Source organism: Ailuropoda melanoleuca, chromosome 11 (genome assembly GCF_002007445.2).
Source record: "Ailuropoda melanoleuca isolate Jingjing chromosome 11, ASM200744v2, whole genome shotgun sequence".
Lineage (NCBI taxonomy): Eukaryota > Metazoa > Chordata > Mammalia > Carnivora > Ursidae > Ailuropoda > Ailuropoda melanoleuca.
In genome coordinates this window covers 71,028,527-71,048,600 of record NC_048228.1, presented here as the reverse complement: position 1 = coordinate 71,048,600, position 20,074 = coordinate 71,028,527, and the positions used below count along the sequence as shown (strand labels likewise).

Here is a 20,074-nt window from a genome sequence, read left to right as displayed (position 1 = left end):
TATTAACTTTCAATAAATTATTACAGTTTAATTGAAGTCGGGGGAGGAGCCTACATAAAGGATTTCAATTTTAAATCCCAATAGAACTTCTTATAGAGGCGCTTGGGTGGCTCAGTTGGTTAAGTGGCCAACTCTTGATTTTGGCTCAGGTCATGACCTCGGGGTCCAGGGATCAAGCTCCAAATGGCTCCATGCTCAGTGTGAAGTATGCTCGGGATTCTCTCTCCCTCTCCCTTTGCCCCTCCCCCTGCTCTCTTGCTCTCCCGCTTTCCCGCTCTCTCTCTAAAATAAATAATCTTTAAAAAAAAAAAAAACTTTTATAAATAAGGACAATAAAGCCAATCCTTATACCTTTTATAGGATATTATAAAACGCCATGTGATGCAACAAAAGACCCCTTTCTCATGACAACCTGAAAATTATAACACAACTTTCACCTTCTTTCCATAACATTTGCCTAAAATTCCTATTAATTTGAGGTTTTGAATTACTTGGGGGAAAAAATCGAAAATTTTGCCAAAATTAACATAACTTCTGATTTTTAAGTGAGGAAAATGTTTACAAATACGTTATTCTTTTAGTAATGAAAACTTTTTTTAAAGATTATTTATTTGAGAGAGAGAGAGAGAGAGAATGAATGGGAGGGGCAGAAGGAGAGAGAATCTCAAGCAGACTGCGCTAAGTGAGGAGGCTGACCTCACGACCCTGAGATCATGACTTGAGCCAAAACCAAGAGTTGGACACTTAACCGCCTGCACCACCCAGGTGCCCCTAAAAGAATAATGTATTTTAAAGAGCAATTCCAAATTTCCAGTTCTGATTAACATTTCTCACCTTTTCCCAGATTTCTAAATTTTAATCACTACTAACCAAAATTAAACATACCTTGAAAAAGCTTCGTGGAGAAGGACTTGAAATGTCCCTTGAAAGAAATAAAGGAAATAGAAAATTTGCACTGGCAGAAGAGAAAGAAAGAAGAGTGGGTATTATGGGGGTGGTACAGGATACAGGATGGGATTAGCTTCTCTAGAGGTCTTTCATTAAAGAATTGTTAGAGATAATATCCAACAATATTGTTGCACCAGTTAATGAGGAGTCTCCACAAGCCACAGGGAGACATGCATTTAACAATGACTAATGGTCAACCCTGAGTTCCCAGGATCTGCTCTAAGTGGTACCCACACAGACACAACCACCACCACCCAGGAGCTCAGAGGCCAGCCAGAAGAAAAACATGATCAGTTTCAGGTGCTTTGACAAAAGTTACCTAAATACGTTCAAGCTACAACCAGGTACAAACAAGGGAGACAATCATTAATTTAGGTGGAAAGGGGGACAGGAAAGACCTCTCCAAGTAAGTGGGGCTCACGTCTCTGGGGCCAGAAGACTCACTGTATCGACAATCTACAACTCTATGAACAGCTTTGTGCCCCTCTCTGAAGAACTGGCTACTGTTGATTAAAACAGCAAAAACAAAAACAAAAACCTAACCATTTAAGTAACCTATTAAGGCTCAAAAAAACACGACTGTAGGTCTGGTGAGCCACAACTTCCCTGTGTGACAAGCTCCGACGTTGGGTGCTATCCCATACCATCCTAGTTACACAATGGTGCCTGGTTTCATCCCAGAAATGGTTATCTCGGGGACGCCTCCTCTCCATGTTTATGAAAGGAAGGATTGTGTATGGTAAGGTTTACACTGATTGACAGCTCCTCTTACTCTAGAAATTTATAAAAGATAATAAGCAATTTATTCAGATCAAAATCCTCTGTATGGAAAATAACACATTTCAAAGTTAGTAACAAAACAACATTCCAAATGAGTTTGGTCACCATGGATGACCATATAGAACATGCCACAAAGCTTAAGCCTCCACATTCCAGTACATCCAGTAACTCTAAAAGGATTGCACACAAAACTCCAAAAACCCCACCCTATTCCACCAATAGGCTTTATTCTTCACAGCGGTTAAGTCAGTCTAAACAAATTACAAATATAGGAGGGTAGAATTCAGAATTGGTGCACTGTACCCAAAGAAATGGTGCCCTAGAAATCCAAATTAATTAAGTAGCCAGTAAGAAAAACAGTAACAACCACTAATTACTGAGGGCCTACTATGCATAAGGAACTAGGTTAGGTGCTTTACACACATCACTTCATTTTAACCCAAAACAAACCCATAATTTCTGTAAATGTTCAACTTCGCAGCTGTGGAAACTGACAAAGCTACTAAATGAACTACGAATACTGCTCATCTGGATTCTTTTATCTTTTAAAAGAATAAGCTGTTACATGGAGTTCTATGCAATAAAGTTCTCAACCCAAAATGTAATTATGATTTCAGCGTTTTTATATTGATTCTGAACCTCAGAACGAAAGCTAGAGATCTCTCTGAAAAAGATGTAAGCATAGTTAGGTAAACTGTGTGTTAATTATTTCATAAAGAAAGAATAAATTTGCCTTATCGAAAGTAAAAAAAAAAAAATGGGGTGAAAGCCTGCTGTTTTGGGAGGGGCCATTAGGAAGAGCAGTCTTGTGCTCCTTAAGATGGCCTGATACAAAGGAGTCATACTTCCAGCCAACCCGTGCCCCCAGAGCTGCCCTGTGGCTGCCTTGTCCTTCAAGTGCAAGAACCATTTGAAATATCAGCAATGGAAGCCAATGTGACTATCCCAATCTGGCAAGACAAGCCACATGGCGCTACTCACAGTTTAGGTGAGAAGAACTGGGACCAACCTGTCTCTGAAGCCATGTCCCTGGGCACCCCTCGAGAGCCTGTTCAACATGTTTGACCTGTGTCCCTACTCTGGCTGACATCGCCTGGATAGCTACAGATGAAGAAGAGACATATGCCCAGGTCAGGAGTGACACACAGCCCCTGAGGCATACCTGGAAGCCGAGCCCTCAGACTGTCATGCAGCGCAACGCCTCGGTGCCCAACCTGCATGGGTCTGGGGAGAGGCTCCTGACCTTGAAGAAGCTAGCCCTGCCAGTGCCCTAAGCCACACCACAGAACTGCAAGATGAGCTGAGCCACCTGCACAGCCAGATTGTGAAGACAGTGGCAGCTGATACAGCTTTGGGCTCATTAACAACAGATTTCTTATCTCCAGGAAGTTTAAATGTCTCTTCTCCCTTCCTTGTTTTAGGATCCTCATTCCACTGTACAACTTCCCTTGTCATTAGTGACATCACCAAGGAGACCAAGGTAGAGGTCCCTGAGCTTCCATCAGTCCCCCTGCTTTGTTCTGCCAGCCCTGAATGTTGCAAACCAGAACACTCCCTGTGGCTCATCTGAAGATGACTGTCTCTCTGTCCAAGGCCAGCAGCTTTGCAGATATGATGGGGATCTTGAAGGACTTTCACCAGATGGAACAGAGCCAAAATCTAGCTCTTATAAAAACCTCAGAGAAAAAAATCTTAATGACAACACAGATAAGTAATCTACCTGATAAAGAGTTCCAAGTAATGGTCATAAAGATGCTCACCAAACTGGGGAGAAGAATAAATGAACACAAAACTCCAACAAAGAGATGGAAAACATATGGAAGTACTAAACAGAAGTCCCAGAGCTGATGAATACTATAACTGAACTGAAAAACACACTAGAGGGGTTCACCAGCAGACTAGATGAAACAGAAGAAAGGATAAGTGAACTCAAGGACAAAGCAGTAGAAATCTGTTGGTAATCAGAGCAGAAAGTAGGAAAAAAAAAAAAAAAAAAAAAAAAAAAGAAAGATGAAGATAGCTTAAGGGACTTATGGGACAACATCAAATTGACTAACATTCCCATTACAGGGCGCCCAGAAGAAAAGGGACAGAAATCTCATTTGAAAAAAGAATGGCTGATTCACCTCCCTAACCTGGGGACAGAAACAGACATCCAGATCCAGGAGGCCCAGAGTTCCAAATGAGATGACTCCAAAAAGACCCTAAGAGCAGCAAGAGAAAAATAACTTGCTTTGTAAAAGGGAACCCCTATAAGCGTATCAATATACATCTTTCAGCAGACAGTTTGCAGGCCAAAAGGGAGTGACATAATAAATTCGAAATGCCTTAAAGAAGAAAACTTCCAATCAAGCAAAGTTATCATTCAGAATTGGAGAGATTTCCAGATGAGCAGAAGCAAAGGAGTTTATCACCACTAAGTCAGCCATACAAGAAACGTTAAAATGACCTCTTTAAGATGAAAAGAAAGAGCACGAATCAGTAAAGGAACACATATCAAACAGTAAATCTCACTGGAAAGATAAATATAATAAAAAATAATGGATTCATCATCTATTTTTAATCTTAAAAGTAGTAAAAATAACTATGAGTACAATAATTAGTTAAGGGATACACAAGACAGAAAGATGTAGGTTCTTTCAGCACATGACCACCCACCACCACGGCTGCTTTCTGCTGCTTTGGTGCCTCATCCAGAGCTGGGGCCTTAGGCCTAGCCTCCTATGGGACGCACAGCACCCAGTTTCCAGATGCCTATGGGAAGGAGCTCTTTGACAAGGCCAACAAACACCACTTCTTACACCCTGGCCCTGTTGGGGGTGCCCCATTTACTGCTAGCCTCTGGAACCACCTTATTCTGTACCAGTTTTTACTCAGGCTCTGAGTGCAGACCCCAGTGCCCAGACTTTGGCCCCTGTGGGAGGGAGCCTGCTAATCTTGGGCTGGCTTACCTTGGCTCTTTGAACTTCCTTGCGTTTAATCTCTGGGTACTTTTTGAGAGTTGGAGAAGGGAGAGGATTAAAAGAGAAAGGAGGAAAAAAAAAAAAAGATGTAAAATGTGACATCAAAAACATGCGGGGGAGGAGTAAAATGTTGAGCAAATGCGATCAAACTTAAGTTGGCAACTATTTTATCAACTTAAAATAGACTGTTACAGATATAAGTAGATATAAGTTGTTGCAGTTAAGGCTAACCTTAACTACAAAACAAAACCTACAGTAACTAAACAAAAGATAAAGAAAAAGGAATATAAGCATACCACTAAAGAATGTCATCAAACCATAAAGAGAAGAAAGGAACAGAGAGGAACTACAAAAACAGTGAAAAAACAATTAACAAAATGACAATAAGTACATACCTACCAATAATTATACTTTAAATATAAATGGACTAAATACTATAATCAAAAGACAGAGTAGCTAAATGGATTAAAAAACAAAACCTATATGCTGCCCACTAGAGATTCCCTTAGATGTTAAGAACATACATAGATTAAAAGTGAAGGGATAGAAAAAGATATTCCAGGGGCACCAGGGTGGATCAGTTGGTTAAGCATCTGACTATTGATTTCGGTTCAGGTCAGGATCTCAGGGTCCTGGGATCGGGCCCCACATCAGGTTCAGAGATGGGCATGGAGCCTCCTCAAGAGTCTCTCTTTCCCTCTCCCTCTCGCTCTCTGCCCCTTCCCCACCCCACGCAAGCACACACACTCTCCTTAAAAAAAAAANAAAAAAAAAAAAAAAAAAAAGATATTCCATATAAATGGAAACTAAAAGGAAGCTGAGGTAGCTATACTTGTATCAGAAAAAACTGATTTCGTGGGCACCTGGGTGGCTCAGGCGTTAAGCATCTGCCTTCAGCTCAGGTCATGATCCCAGGGGCCTAGGATCGAGTCCCACATCTGGCTCCCTACTCGGCGGGAAGCCTGCTTCTCCCTCTCATACTCCCCTTGCTTGTGTTCCCTCTCTCGCTGTCTCTGTCAAATAAATAAAATCTTTAAAAAAGAAAAGAAGGGAAAGAAAAAGAAAAAACAGACTTCAAAACAAAGATTGTAAGATGAGAAGAAGAGACAAAGGGCATTATATAATGATAAAGGGGTCAATCCAACAGGAGGATAAAACATTTGTAAATATTTACAAACCTAATATAGGAGTATCTGAATATATAAAGCAAAAATTAACAGATATGAATAGAGAAATAGCCATACAATAACAACGAGGGACTTGAATACCTCACTTACATCAATGGATAGATTATCCAGACAGAAAGTAAGAAAACATCAACCTTAAATAACATGCTAGACCAGATAGACTCAACATTATATATATACACACACACACACACACACACACACACACACACACACACACACAGAACATCCCATCCAAAAGCAACAGAATATACATTCTCAAGTACACACGGAACATCCTCTAGAATAGGTCGTATAGCCACAAAACAAGTCTGAATAAATTTAAGAGGACTGAAATCAGGCATCTTTTCTAACCACAGTGATATGAAACTAGAAATCGATTTTTTTTGAAGTTTAAAAAAAAGAGGGAGAAAGAAATTATATTATGGCCAAAAAAAAAAAAAATCACAGATTTGTTGCTTATTTTAAGACTAAAGTCAATCTTCTTCTGTTAATGTCTTACTATTAATTTAAAAGTCCTAGAACAACTTTATAAAGGAAAGTAATGACATTCTTCCGTTTTAGTCAGAGCTCTTAAAATAATTTTTAACCTAAAATGTTGCCCAAAGATGGATGCTCAGTTTAAACACCGGTGATAATTCAATCAGCTTCAAAATTCAGTCAGCAGTCTCTACATTTATAGGGAAAACCTGACAAAGCACACAAGTACCAACTGCCACATCTGTGGTTAAAATGAAACTTTCCCCCACTCCACTTAAATCATCCTTCTCCTAATCCCTAGTATGCCCCTTTTCCTTTATTCCTGCTTTATGTTGAGACAACACTTGGTCCCTGGCTCAGTTTAGTGAAGGGTTCAGGGTCATCGGAATAATACCCTTGGAATGTTGTCTCTGAACCAACTTCCCAATTTAGCTTATGCTCCTCTTCTTAAGAACCTTGATATACATCCAAATCATAATAAGGCCAGATGTAAATACTAACTGGAAGATTTACTAGAATAAAGCAAAAAAGGAAAGAAAAAACGTTTAAGCTTTCTAGAAACCTAACACCAGGTAGAGTGTAATAAATAAAAACAGACATAATTCTACCACCTTTGCTGAGCCTGATGGTTTACCAAGCTAGGCAGTGAAGGACACAGACAGTGCCTATGACAGATCTATGACCTTATGGAATCTAGACTCATCCAGGTCTAGGACCATCCCTCCTCAACTGTCCTACAAGGAGAGTGTTGTAGAAAGTTCCGATATGGTACAAATGGGACTCGTTACAAAATAACAAACGCTTATCTTTTAGTAGATTGGACTTCTGTATTAAGGTTGTGTTTCTACTGGAAGCTGGAATTCTCATGTAGGATTGGAAAGGAGAGAGGAAATAGAAGTGCAGAGTGCAAAGCAAGGAACTGAGTCACTTCTCCCACCTCACCAGGTTTTTCACCCTCGCTACTAGTTACATAATTCCTATGTGGAACGCAGTATTTCACTTATGACAATTTTATCACTTAAGCCTTTCATAAACCTGTCAAATCATGAACTGCATGAAACATTTTTTGTTTTATAGATTCTCATTTTAAAAATAAAAACTTTCACCACTCCAAACTAAATGCAATATGATTGAAGATCACACTATCAAAGATGATTTGATTCTTAACCTATAACCACCTGCCCCAGTTAATGTTTCAAAGTAATTAAAAAAAAATCATACTGCAGAAATTAAGACTTAATGTCCTAATTTCATCTTAAGCAAGCTCACTAAAAATTTCCATGAAGATATTTTTACCTTAGAATAATATAACCAAAACACTTCTCATTTAGTTACTATTGCTGAAACACCAAAAATGTGAACCGTGACTTTAGGAAATTTACTTTTAAAATAGGTTTAAAAGGTTTAGTCCCCACTGCATTTCCAATGACAGAAATCCCATTCAGGATGGAATTATTAAAATTATTATAATCTCCCAACCATTTTATTGCATCAATATGTAAGAAGACAAAAAATAGTCATTTATTTCAAGAGGTGATCCAAACAGACTAAAACTTATATTAATATCTGAAAACTCCCATGTAAAACAAATCTATATAAACCCCATTTCCATTATAATTACAGAGAAATTACCTCAGATGAGAAGGCAGCATGGTGTATATAGTACAGTTACAAAATACTAAGCTATATCAACAAAGTGACTTAACCTCCTTCATAGGAGGAAAGGGAGAGAGGGAGAGGAAAGGAGAAAGAAGAAAGAAGACCTGTANTAAAAAATAAAAAAAAAAAAAAAAAAAAAAAAGATGGAGCACATAATATCATTTTTGCAAGTTTGCAAGCAGTAAATGATAGTACTCTTCACAAAAGAAACACACTGGCTGGCCCGGATACACAAAATCACATATGAGAATCAAGTATACTAGTCTTTGTCAACACACACACTAGTGCGTTCAACCTAGCAAGACACCTGGTTAAAAAATTAGCCAAGTAGAAGATTACTCCACGAGATACCTCAGGTAAAAGAAGAGATTTAGATATACTACACAGTCATGACTTTATTGGCCATTCTCCACCACCATGGAAATCAAATACTAAATGCTCTAAATATGCCATTTCCCCTCCTCCCCCGCCGGAAGTTGTAAGAGCTCTCTAATATTGCCATATAAACATATTTATGTCAAACTAATGTAACAGTTTTAAATATTACTTGGTATTCACTGAAATGGTAAAGACCATTTCAAAAGGGAAGTAAGATTTTCCTATCCCTGAAGGTTTAATACGAGATATTTTTTAAATTGTACTTGAGACTTGTCTCTTTTACAAGAGATTTTGGTAAGTGATCTACCACACTGAATGCTCCCTAATGTCATACAATTCAACAAGTATCTATTAGCAGTTATAAAAATGAAAAATACACACTTCTTTGCACTCCAAATAAATATGTGAATATTTCTAATACAACAGACACTGTGACAAATTTTAGAATTGACATATCAAAAAAGAAAAATAGGGTATGTGGGTTATCAGTCAACCTGACTGGGGAGATTTAAGGAAGACTGGGGAATAGGTAGGATTTGAGGAGAGCCTTTAGGGAAAAAAGAGAGAGAGAAGATGGTGTTCCAGAAGCAGAGATGCCATGACAGAAGATGAACGTGAGCTAAAGAAAAGAGGGAGAAACATCAGTTTGGTTGTCTCAGAGCAGCACACTTGGAAGCTTAAAGAAAATGATAAAGCCTGCAATTTCAGGTGGGCTTTCATTTTTCCACAATAAGGGAGTATGTTAGTCAGGGTTCAGAGACTACAGAGAAACAGAACCAATAGGACATATAGAGAGAGATACATAAGAGATTTACTGTGGGATTTAGCTCACATGATTATGGAGAAGTCCCATGATGTGCCATCTGCAAACTAGAAAACCATGAAAGCCAAGTGGTATAATTCAGTAGGAGACCCATGGAGGACTGAGACCCAGAGGGGTCAATGGCATATCTCTCATCTGAGGCCAAAGGTCAGGGCAGGGGAAGGGGGTTGCTCTGTGTGTAAGTCCCAGACTCTAAAGGCCCAAAAACCTAAAGCTCAAATGTCTGAGGGCAGCAGAAGATGGAAGTCCCAGCACAAGGAACGCAAACAAATTTGCCCTTTCTCTGCCTTTTTGTTCTATTTGGATCCTTGGAGGACTGGTGAGGCCCACACACAGTGGTGAGGATGGATCTTCTTTACTTAGTCTACTGACTTAATGCTAATCTCTTCTGGGAACACCCTCACAGACACACCCAGAAATCCTGTTTACCAGCTCTCTGGGCATCCTTTAGGTCAAACTGACACACAAAATTAACCAACACAGGGAGCTGCCATGAGTTTTTGAGAAAGGAAGTGACATGAACAGACCTGTGATTTCTGAAAGTTACCTTCTGAAATAGGTAGGAAGAAAGACTGAAAGAGCAGGACCAGTTTGTAGAACCTTTTTTTTTTTTTTTAAGATTTTATTTATTTATTCGACAGAGATAGAGACAGCCAGCTAGAGAGGGAACACAAGCAGGGGGAGTGGGAGAGGAAGAAGCAGGCTCATAGCAGAGGAGCCCGATGTGGGGCTCAATCCCACAACGCCAGGATCACGCCCTGAGCCGAAGGCAGACGCTTAACCGCTGTGCCACCCAGGCGCCCCCAGTTTGTAGAACCTTTTGGAGTAGTCAAGAGAGAACTTCCTGAATGAAGACTGTGGGAGGCCGGGACAAAGCAATGAAGTTCTCTCAAAGAATTTCACAACGGAGCGAATGGGGGACCAACACTTTTCAAAAACACTACTACAGCCTCCTAACCAACTTGCATGTTCCCCCTCCCATACATTCCCCCCACCCCAGCCAGAGTAATTGTTTTACAAAGTAAATCACACTGCATCTCAAGGCCTTCCACCCCTTCTCTCCCTTCATGCCAGTCAAGCGGGCCTTTTCATTTCCTAGAAGTTCAACTTCTTCCCTGCCTCAAGATCCTTCACACAGTTTCCTATATCTAGAGACGGGCACCTCGGTGTTTTTCACCAGATGAACCCTAACTGGCCCTCAAATCTCAGCTTAAATGTCTGTCAAGGAGGCTACCCTCCTAACCTCTCCAATCTAGTCGTTGTGTCCCAACCTTTAAATTCTCTCTTGAAATACTTACCACAAATTTAGACATGGGTTTGTGTATAAATTTGATTAACTCCCCCTCCGTTAGACTGTTCCCTGAGGGGTAGGACTGGGACGATTTGTTCCCTGGTGCCTATACCAGTAGCTGGCCCCTGGTAGGGGCTTAAACACTTTGCTGAATGATCAACAAACCACAAAAGATCACTTCAGGTGCTCTACCAGGAAAATTATAATGCCATTACCTAATAAAGGGAACACAGGAACATCAAGTTTGTGGATAAAGCAGAATTTGATCAGGGGAATGTTAAGTTGAAGAAATAGTGGACTAGGTCTGGAATCACCACCAGTGAAGGATAAAGGTAACATGATTGGAAAAGGAGAAGCAAAAGAAAGCAAGCAGATCAGAGGAACTTTTCTTTAACTGGCAGGAAGAAGAAAACAGACAAAAAGACTGATATTCCTAATACGTAAAGGGCTTATAAAGTATAACATGTCAACAAACCTGGAGAAAAATGGGGCTAAAAAAAAAATGGACAGTTAACAGAAAAAGAAACACACATGTGTCCTAACCATATAAAAATACATTCACCCCAATGTGTACCTCAGTGTAAACTTGGTATAATATTATCTTTAAAAATTCATTGTTAATTGATTCTAAAATGTCTACAGATTAAGAAATTTTAAAGGTTAAAAAAAGATGTTCAGGGGCACCTGTGTGGCTCAGTTGGTTAAGCATCTGCCTTCAGCTCAGGTCACGAACGACATCTGGCTCCCTGCTCAGCAGGGAGCCTGCTTCTCCCTCTCCCTCTGCTGCTGCCCCTGCTTGTGCTCTCTGTCAAATAAATAATATCTTTGAAAAAGAAGATATTCCATTTCACTCATAATGAGATGGAAATTAACATGACAAGGATATTCCATTCAGCAAAAAAAAAAAAAAAAACACACCAAAAATCTGACAACATATTCTGTTGCCAAGGTTATTTATAGACAAATAGGCACTCTCACACATTACTGATGGGAACACAGAGATGAGATACGTGAGGATAAATCTGGCAACATCTAGTAAGCCTGCATACTCATTTACCCCTTGACCCTGCAATTCCACATCTAAGAATCTGTCCCAAACATATAATGGCAAAATATAAAAAGACATGTATATGCACAAGGCTATTCATAGCAGTACTATGAACAAGAAATCAGAAACAATTCAAGGGGCGCCTGGGTAGCGCAGTCGTTAAGCGCCTGCCTTCGGCTCAGGGCGTGATCCCGGCGTTCAGGGATCGAGTCCCACATCAGGCTCCTCCCCTGGGAGTCCTGCTTCTTCCTCTCCCACTCCCCCTGCTGTGTTCCCTCTCTCGCTGGCTGTCTCTCTGTCACATAAATAAAATAAAAATCTTTATAAAAAAGAAAAAAAAAACCAATTCAAATGCCCACCAATTAGGAACTGGCTAAATGAAACTATGGTCTATTCACTCAATGTAGCTGTAAAAAGGAATGAGTAATTTACTACTAAGAAAGGATCTCCAGGATATATTAACTGAAAAAAGCAAGGCATACAGTATTCCATATGAGAAAGAAAAAATATGAATACATATTTTGCTTATATTAAAAAAAAAAACAAAAACAGAAGAACAAGTTTTTAGAATACAATTACTTAGTAGGGAAAGTAGAGAAACCAGAGATGGAAATTAGACTCTTTTGAATAAATCTTGTTTTGCAGATTTGACTTTGGAACCATGAAACTGTTATATACAATTATTAAGTATCAAAATTAAAATATATAAACTTAAACATATATCCAGTTGTGGCATAGCTGTACAGAGAACAATTATTAAGGCTGACTTAAACAGTATGGTAGGCAGCCTTTGAGAGGGGCCCCATGACCCCCACACTTCCTGGTATTCACACCCTTAGGTAATTACCTCCTCTTTAGTAAGGACTGTATTTAGAGACTTACTTCTAAGAATAGAATGCAGCAGGACACCCATGTTCACAGCAGCATTTATTCACAATAGCCAAAAGGAGGAAACAAATGTCCGTCAAAAAATGCATGGATAAATAAAACACGGTATATACATACAATGGAATGTTATTCAGCCTAAAAGAAGGAATTAAATTCTGACACGTGCACATGGATGAAACCTTGAAGACATTCTGCTACGGTGAAATAAGTCACAAAAGGACCAATACCATATGATTCCACTTATGAAGGACCCAGAGCAGTCAAATTCAGAGACAGAAAGTAGAACAGTGGTTGCCAGGGCTGGGGCAAGAGGGACATGGGGAGTTAGCAATATTTAATGGGTTTAGAGCTTTGGTTGAGAAAGACAGAAAAAGTTCTGGAGATGGATGGTGGTAGTGATTATACAAAAATGTGCATGTACTTAATGCAAATGAGCTATATACTCGAAAATGGTTAACATGGTATATTTCATGTTATATATTACATATATTTTTTTTAACACAAATTTTTTTTAAAGAATGCAGCATATGTGACAAGTTGTCACTCTAAGAACAGGTTTTGAAAAGGCCACGGCTTCCATTTTGGATACTCTTTCTCCCTTGCTCCAACCTAACAACCAGCTGCCATGTTGTTAAGGGGAGAAGCCCAAGGAACTAGCTTCTGGCCAACAGCTAGAAAGGATTTGAAACCTACCAATAATCACCTGACTGTGCTTAAAAGCACCCCCAAGGGCTCCTTCGCTCCCCCCTCCAAATGAGTCCTGGGATGAATGCAGTCCCAGCCGACACCAAGACTGCAGCTTTCTGAGAGACCCTGAGCTGGAGGCACCCTACAGAAAATGACCCACAGCAACTGAGCTAAGATTCCCTGTGTTAAGCCACTAAGTTCTGGGGTGACAGAGAACTAACACACACAGTACTTCGACTAAAGATTCCTAAGGGAATGTGCCCTACATCAAAAAAGAATTACAAATTCCATTGTTGGGTACATATCCGAGAAAAAAAGCACCTATGTTCACCAAAAGACACATACAAGAATGTTCACAGCAACTTTATTCGTAAGTATCCCAAACTAGAAGCAACTCAAATATCCATCAACTGGGGAATAAAGAAACTGTGGCATTTCACACAATGGAATACTACACAGCTATGAAAAAACTACTATTTCACACAGCTTGGGTAAATCCCACAGACAAGGTTGAGCAAAAGAAGGCAGAGACAAAGCTTTAACACTGGTACTGCTATTCTAAGACTGCCATGAGTATAACACACAGGGTACTCAAAATAAGGACTGAGAATCAGGATTCTTAGCTGAGAAAAAGGCAGATGTAAAATAAAGATTGAGTAAAACTCTTACAGAGCTGAAACAGAACTGGAAGTATCAGTATGACCTCATGAGGTTCTCCATCTTAAAAAAAAATCTGTCCCCTAATATTGACTCCTGAAAATACCTAGAAAAAATGATCAATCCATTAGAAATGAGAACTCCTAGAGCCCTATAGTCTTGAAATCCTATTCCCCAGTAAAGGAATCAGGGGTCCTTTGGGTCCAGGGATACCAGGTGTAGGGAGGAAATGTACATGATGTGCCTCGAACTCCTCGTCATACCAGATAATCAAGAAGCTATCAAAAACTACTAAAGTCATGTCAAAATAACTCTGTAAGCAACTTTAAAAGGCTCCCACTGACCAAAGTTTAAATAATTTAAACATCAATAAAAATAACCCATTATGTTTAAATCTAAGAGTCCATAATGAGCCTAGGGGAGAAAGGGCAACCCTAACTGATCACTGTTGGAGAAGGCCAATATAACCAACTCATTGTTATGAAACTGGTAAGCCAGGGGAAACTATCAAGTTTTTTCCAACCTTTCCTATACAAACTGTACAACCAGGTAACAAATAGTACATGAGGAACAGTTTCTCTTTATGGAAGATTTCACATGATAAATGAATAAAGCTATAGCATTAAAACATCATATCTTGCAACCCCTAATTACTTAATAAACTGACAGCAGGAAGTCCATCACCTGTTTTGGTAAATAAAGTTTTATTAGAACACAGCCACACCCATTCATTTACATTTTGGCTATGGCTGCTTTCCCCTTACAAGGGCAGAGTTTAGTGTTGTGTCAGAGGAAACCAGATGGCCCACAGTGCCTAAAATATACACTAGCAGGCCCCTTACAGAGAAAGTTTGCCATCCCCTGATCTAAAGCATTGAGCACAAATGGCAACCGATCAACATTAGAAGAGGGAGAATTAAAAGCTGTGTGCACCAGTCAAAAACACACAGACTTGCCAGAAGAAAGGGAACCTGGATCTGAACAAGTCTCTAGATCCAACTACCAATTAACAAGAAAGATGAAGCACAGAGGAGTATGTTCAATCACTTCCCAGGAATCTAATCGGGAACAAACACATCGACAGGACAAAGACCCAATGTGTTCAACAAATAAATTTTAAGGACAAGGGGGGAGGGGGAAACTTAGGAGAAAAATTAACAAACTGCAATGAAGGGAGGGCTTATCTAGACGCTGACTCAAGTCAATGCTTTATTTTTTTATTATGTTCAGTTAGCCACTGTATAGTACATCATTAGTTTCTGATGTAGTGTTCAGTGATCCATTAGTTACGTATAACAACCAGTGCTCATCACCAACCGCGCCCTCCTTAATATCCATCACCCTGCTACCCCATCTCCCCACCCACCTCCCGTTCTGAAACCCCCAGTCTGTTTCCCAGGGTCCAGAGTCTCTCATGGTTCGTCTACCTCTCTGATTTCTCCTCCTTCGGATTTCCCTCCCTTCCCCTATGGTCCTCCATGCTATTGCTTATGTTCCACATATGAGTGAAACCATATGATGATTGTCTTTCTCTGCTTAAGTCAGGTGCTTCAAAAATGTATGAAAGAATCAAAATTACCACCAACTGGATATTCGACTGCATTGGGATTACTGTTGTTGTTGTTGTCTTTAAAGGTGATGACAGTATTATGGTTGTATTTTTTAAAAGAAGGTCTGCTACTTTAAGAATACATACTGAAATACAAATAAATTATATGATGTCTAGGATTTGCTTTAAAATGATACAGGAGTGGAAGAGAAGTCGATGGGAGACAGACAAATAATTTGGCCATGATTTGATAATTATTAAACCTAAGTGATGACTAAAAGAGATTCATTACACTAATCTGTTTACTTTTATATACATTTAAATTTTTCCATAATAAAAATTAAAAATAAAGCAAAACATTTCTTATTCAGATAGAAAAAAATCTGAGGTAAAAAGAAGAATAGGTCAGGGAAATATGGCAGATCTCCCCCAAAAAGGCAACTGGACTGTGAGAAGGTGTGGATCTTTCAAAAGAATAGTAAGAAGCCAACTTTGAAAAGAACCAGTTCAGAGATCAAGTAAATGATTGCTGAGGGGATCCAAACTTAGTCATGTGTCCTTTTCCAGCTATATCAAGCACCAAGAACTAGGGGGAAAAGGATATATATGGCAAGTGAACTTAAGGTTTGAGATTTGGTAAGGCAGTTCCTCAGAATTTTAAAAAGGAAAGAGAATATAAGATGCAAGAATGATAATGGAGTTTGGGTAAGAGGAAAGCTAATGAGGCTAGGAAATAGCTCAGTTGGTTAGGAAAAAAAAAAAAAAAAAAAGCCAAGAAACTGCAAGTCATAATAAAGACTAAGAACAGATTTGAGAAGTGGGATGTGACAGAGGGTAATGATCATGACAGGAAACTTTCCAAAACCTCAGAAATAGAAGTGTTCCAGGTGATGGTGAGGCCTAAGGTAAGAAGGGGTGGGGTGTGAGCAGCACAGAGAACTCTGGGGCTCCAGTCCTAGTGAATGCAGGTTAACTAATTGGTTTCAGCTACCTGCCAAAGAATCACACCCTTCTCCCAAGCTTATTTCAAAAGGTATCTGTATGTGTAAGGAGCCCAGGACAGGAAGCTCTGGTCTAAGATGTAGTGATCTTGGAAAATTAGTAAGGTGAAAATGATGGAGGCTAGGCAGGTCAAAGAAGCATGGTGAGAGCCACCAACATGATACAAGAGACAGAAAGGGAATAGTGGAGTCAAATAATTCTAGGGGTCAACAGGAGAAAAAATGTGAAGAGAAATAAAAACATCAACTTCAAAACAAAATGATTAGTCAAAAAATGTTCTGGTAGTGGAAGCCTTATTGTAACCCTGTAATTCAAAAAACATAGTCTAAAAATCTCTCTATCAAAGGGGTTACAGAAGAAAGGTATCCTCAAAAAAACAATAATCTACCAATTTGTTCATTACAATCATAATAGATGAAATAATTTTCACAGAGGTATGAAAGCGCCAAAACACCTTATAAATCATTTAGTTTAATTCACTCATTTCATAGATGAGAAAACTGAGGTCTACTAAGGGTAATTAACTTGGACTCAAGAACACTACGCAATTAATGATTAGAATGAGGGCTAAAACGTACCCTATTCTTCACTCAACCTCCCTACCCTGAATCCTCATCTAACACCATGGTTCCATTTGGTGACTGACTTCTCTACAATGCTAAATGTCATTATATATTTCCATGCATCAATAGCAGGCATTTCGTAAATATTTGTTGACTAACACTCAAAATGGGCCTCCTTCAATAATTTTCTTTAAACGTCTCCTGTATCAGCAACTGGTTCTGCTCAGTTTTATGCCTCTGCCCCATCCTACCCCCACCCCGGCCAAAAATGTATTGAGTAAATCTCAGGGATGTTCAAAAAACATGTTGGCTAACTAGCATCTATGCTTCCAAAAACTGTTAGAATATGAAAAGGCACACATAGTGCCAGGCTAAAAAAGGAAGAGTTGGCATCACACACCTCTCTTTTCATCTCCATAAATATGCAACTACATAATGTACATCAATAGGAAGTAAGACGATGTTCTTGACCCAATGGACTCAACGTGCTTAAATAGACAGGAAAAGACAATAACAGGATTAACTACCTCAACCTTCCAATAAGGGATTATGGAGTACATATGGAGTACATGATACACACACACAGTTGTTTAGATATTTTTGTATTTATTCTTTATAAATATCAGATATTATACTGGACCTAGAATCTCATATGGAAAGAATGTTTTGAAGCCTCCGAAAACCTGATTTTTTTTTTTAAAGATTTTTATTTATTTATTTGACAGAGAGAGAGAGAGAGAGAGAGAGAGAGAGACAGCCAGAGAGGGAACACAAGCAGGGGGAGAGGGAGAGGAAGAAGCAGCCTTCCCAGCAGAGCAGGGAGCCTGATGTGGGGCTCGATCCCAGGACCCTGGGATTATGTCCTGGGCCAAAGGCAGATGCTTAATGACTGAGCCACCCAGGCGTCCCCAAAAACCTGATGTTACCGCTATTTTTAGATGTGATTTAAAAAAAAAAAAAAAGTATAGGTATTACTCATCTGTAAGAAGAAAAGGCATAATAAAGGGGAAGGCAACCCCCCCAAAAAAAATTGTTTTCACAAATTTCTATTATTCTGTTAAAAAGTACATATCCTTGGGGCACCCGGGTGGTTCAGTCCACTGAGTGTCTGGCTCTTGGTTTCAGCTCAGGTCGTGATCTCAGGGTCTGGGGATGGAGTCCCTCATCAGGCTTGTCACTCAGTGGGGAGTCTGCTTGCCCCTCTCCCTCTGCCCCTCCTCCCCCTCGTGCTGTCCCTCTCTCAAATAAATAAAATCTTTAAAACAATAAATAAGTGGAAAAAATAAAAAGTACATATCCTTACCACTTAGAACAGGTTGTTGAGGCACAGAGTTTGTAGAAAAGACACCAATTTTGGAAAGGATCCATCTAGAAGCTTTTTCAATCTGGAGCTTGTACTTTATAGGCACGCAAGTGGGCACACTGGTGCAAAGCAGTAGTGATTCACCATGTACAAAGCAGAATATGGAATGTTAAAGGCTGGAAGACAAAAAATGAGAGACAAGAAAGAAATATGGTTGGTTATAGTAATACCCATGTTTAAAACAGAATTTGTAACATTTTAGTGGATTTCATAGAATATTATTGAAATTAGTTTTTATAATTGAGACTCTAGACAAGAACTTTTTTTTTTTTTTTTTTAGGATTTTACTTATTTATTTGACAGAGAAAGAGAACAAGCAGGCAGAGCTGCAGCCAGAGGGAGAGGGAGAAGCAGACTCCCTGCTGAGCAGGGAGCCCCATGCGGGGCTCAAACCCAGGATCCTGGGATCATGACCTGAGCCGAAGGCAGACGCTTAACCAACTGAGCCACCCAGGCACCCCCAAGAAGAACTTTCTTATATAAAAATCTCAACTACAAAGGGAAAGACTCTATCTGGAGAGAGAAAAAAAGAAAATGAGAATTAGTCTTTTGAAGGTTCTAAATTAAAGATTTTTTTGCCACCCGTAACAGTTCTCTCAAATGTATTATAAATTTCCTTACCACCCAAACATAATTAACTGTTTCTTAATGACATAAGAGCAACCATCATTAAGAGTGCTTCCCTAGTACCTGAGGACATATACCTTATGGGACTTGGGGTAATGACCCTAGAACTACCTTTATTTCAAAAGGGATGCCCCAAAGTACCCTAAGAAATAAGCACTTTCCATTGCGGGTGGTAATGTCAATACCTACAAATTAAGAATGAATTTATCCTTTGACCCAACAATCCTCTTTCTGGGATATTCTCTTACAGATATACTTGTACAATCACAAAATCAAGTGTACAGCAAGACTGCTCTGGGATTATTTGTAAAAGTGAAATACTAGAAACAACCCAAGTTACACATGACTTGGCAATTCCACTCCTGGGTATATACCAAGAGAAATGATAAAATACATGCATGCAAAAATATGTATATAATTGTTGATACTGGGGTTATCTATAATAACCAAAAGGCAGAAACAACACAAATGTCATCAACTGATGGACAAATAAAATGTGGTATATCCCATCCAATGGAGTATTTCTGCCCCAAAAAGGAATGAAGTACTGATACACGCTACAGCATAGATGAATCTTAGGAACATGCTAAGTGAAAGAAACTAATCACAAAAGGCCACACAGGCCACATATTACATGATTCTATTTATATGAAATGCCTAGAATAGACAGATCTACAGAGAAAATAGATTAGTGGTTGACTATGGCGGGGGGGGGGGGGGGGGGGGGGGAGNTATGGCGGGGGGGGGGGAGATGAGGAGTGACTGCTAATGGGTAGAGTGTTTCTTTTGGGGATGATGAAAATGTTCTAAAATCAATTTGTGGTGACGGCTGCACAATTCTGTGAATACTGTACACTTCAGTGATTTGCATGGTATGTGAATTTTATCTTAATGAAGCTGCTATATTAAAAATATACATATATAGTCTAACTTCTTCACCACTAACGAACATTTCCCATATTATTCCTTATCACTTTGCAACACTATATAACAGGAAAGTCATTGGGGGGCGCCTGGGTGGCACAGCGGTTAAGCATCTGCCTTCGGCTCAGGGCGTGATCCCGGCATTATGGGGATCGAGCCCCACATCAGGCTCCTCCACTAGGAGCCTGCTTCTTCCTCTCCCACTCCCCCTGCTTGTGTTCCCTCTCTCGCTGGCTGTCTCTATCTCTGTCAAATAA

The 20,074-nt window shown here is 39.5% G+C and overlaps 1 protein-coding gene and 1 pseudogene across 2 annotated transcripts in view; one reads left to right on the top strand and one right to left on the bottom strand.

Moving 5' to 3' along the window:
- The window catches only part of FRYL (FRY like transcription coactivator), a 214,058-nt gene extending 195,657 nt beyond the window's left edge, over positions 1 to 18,401 (bottom strand). For both annotated transcript variants that reach the window (XM_034671839.1, XM_034671841.1), the window contains exon 1: positions 18,207 to 18,401. The gene's annotated coding sequence lies outside the window, so the exon portion shown is untranslated. The remainder of the gene's footprint in view (positions 1 to 18,206) is intronic.
- On the top strand, positions 2,650 to 3,914 carry LOC100466560 (annotated as a pseudogene).
- Positions 18,402 to 20,074: the final 1,673 nt, after the last annotated feature.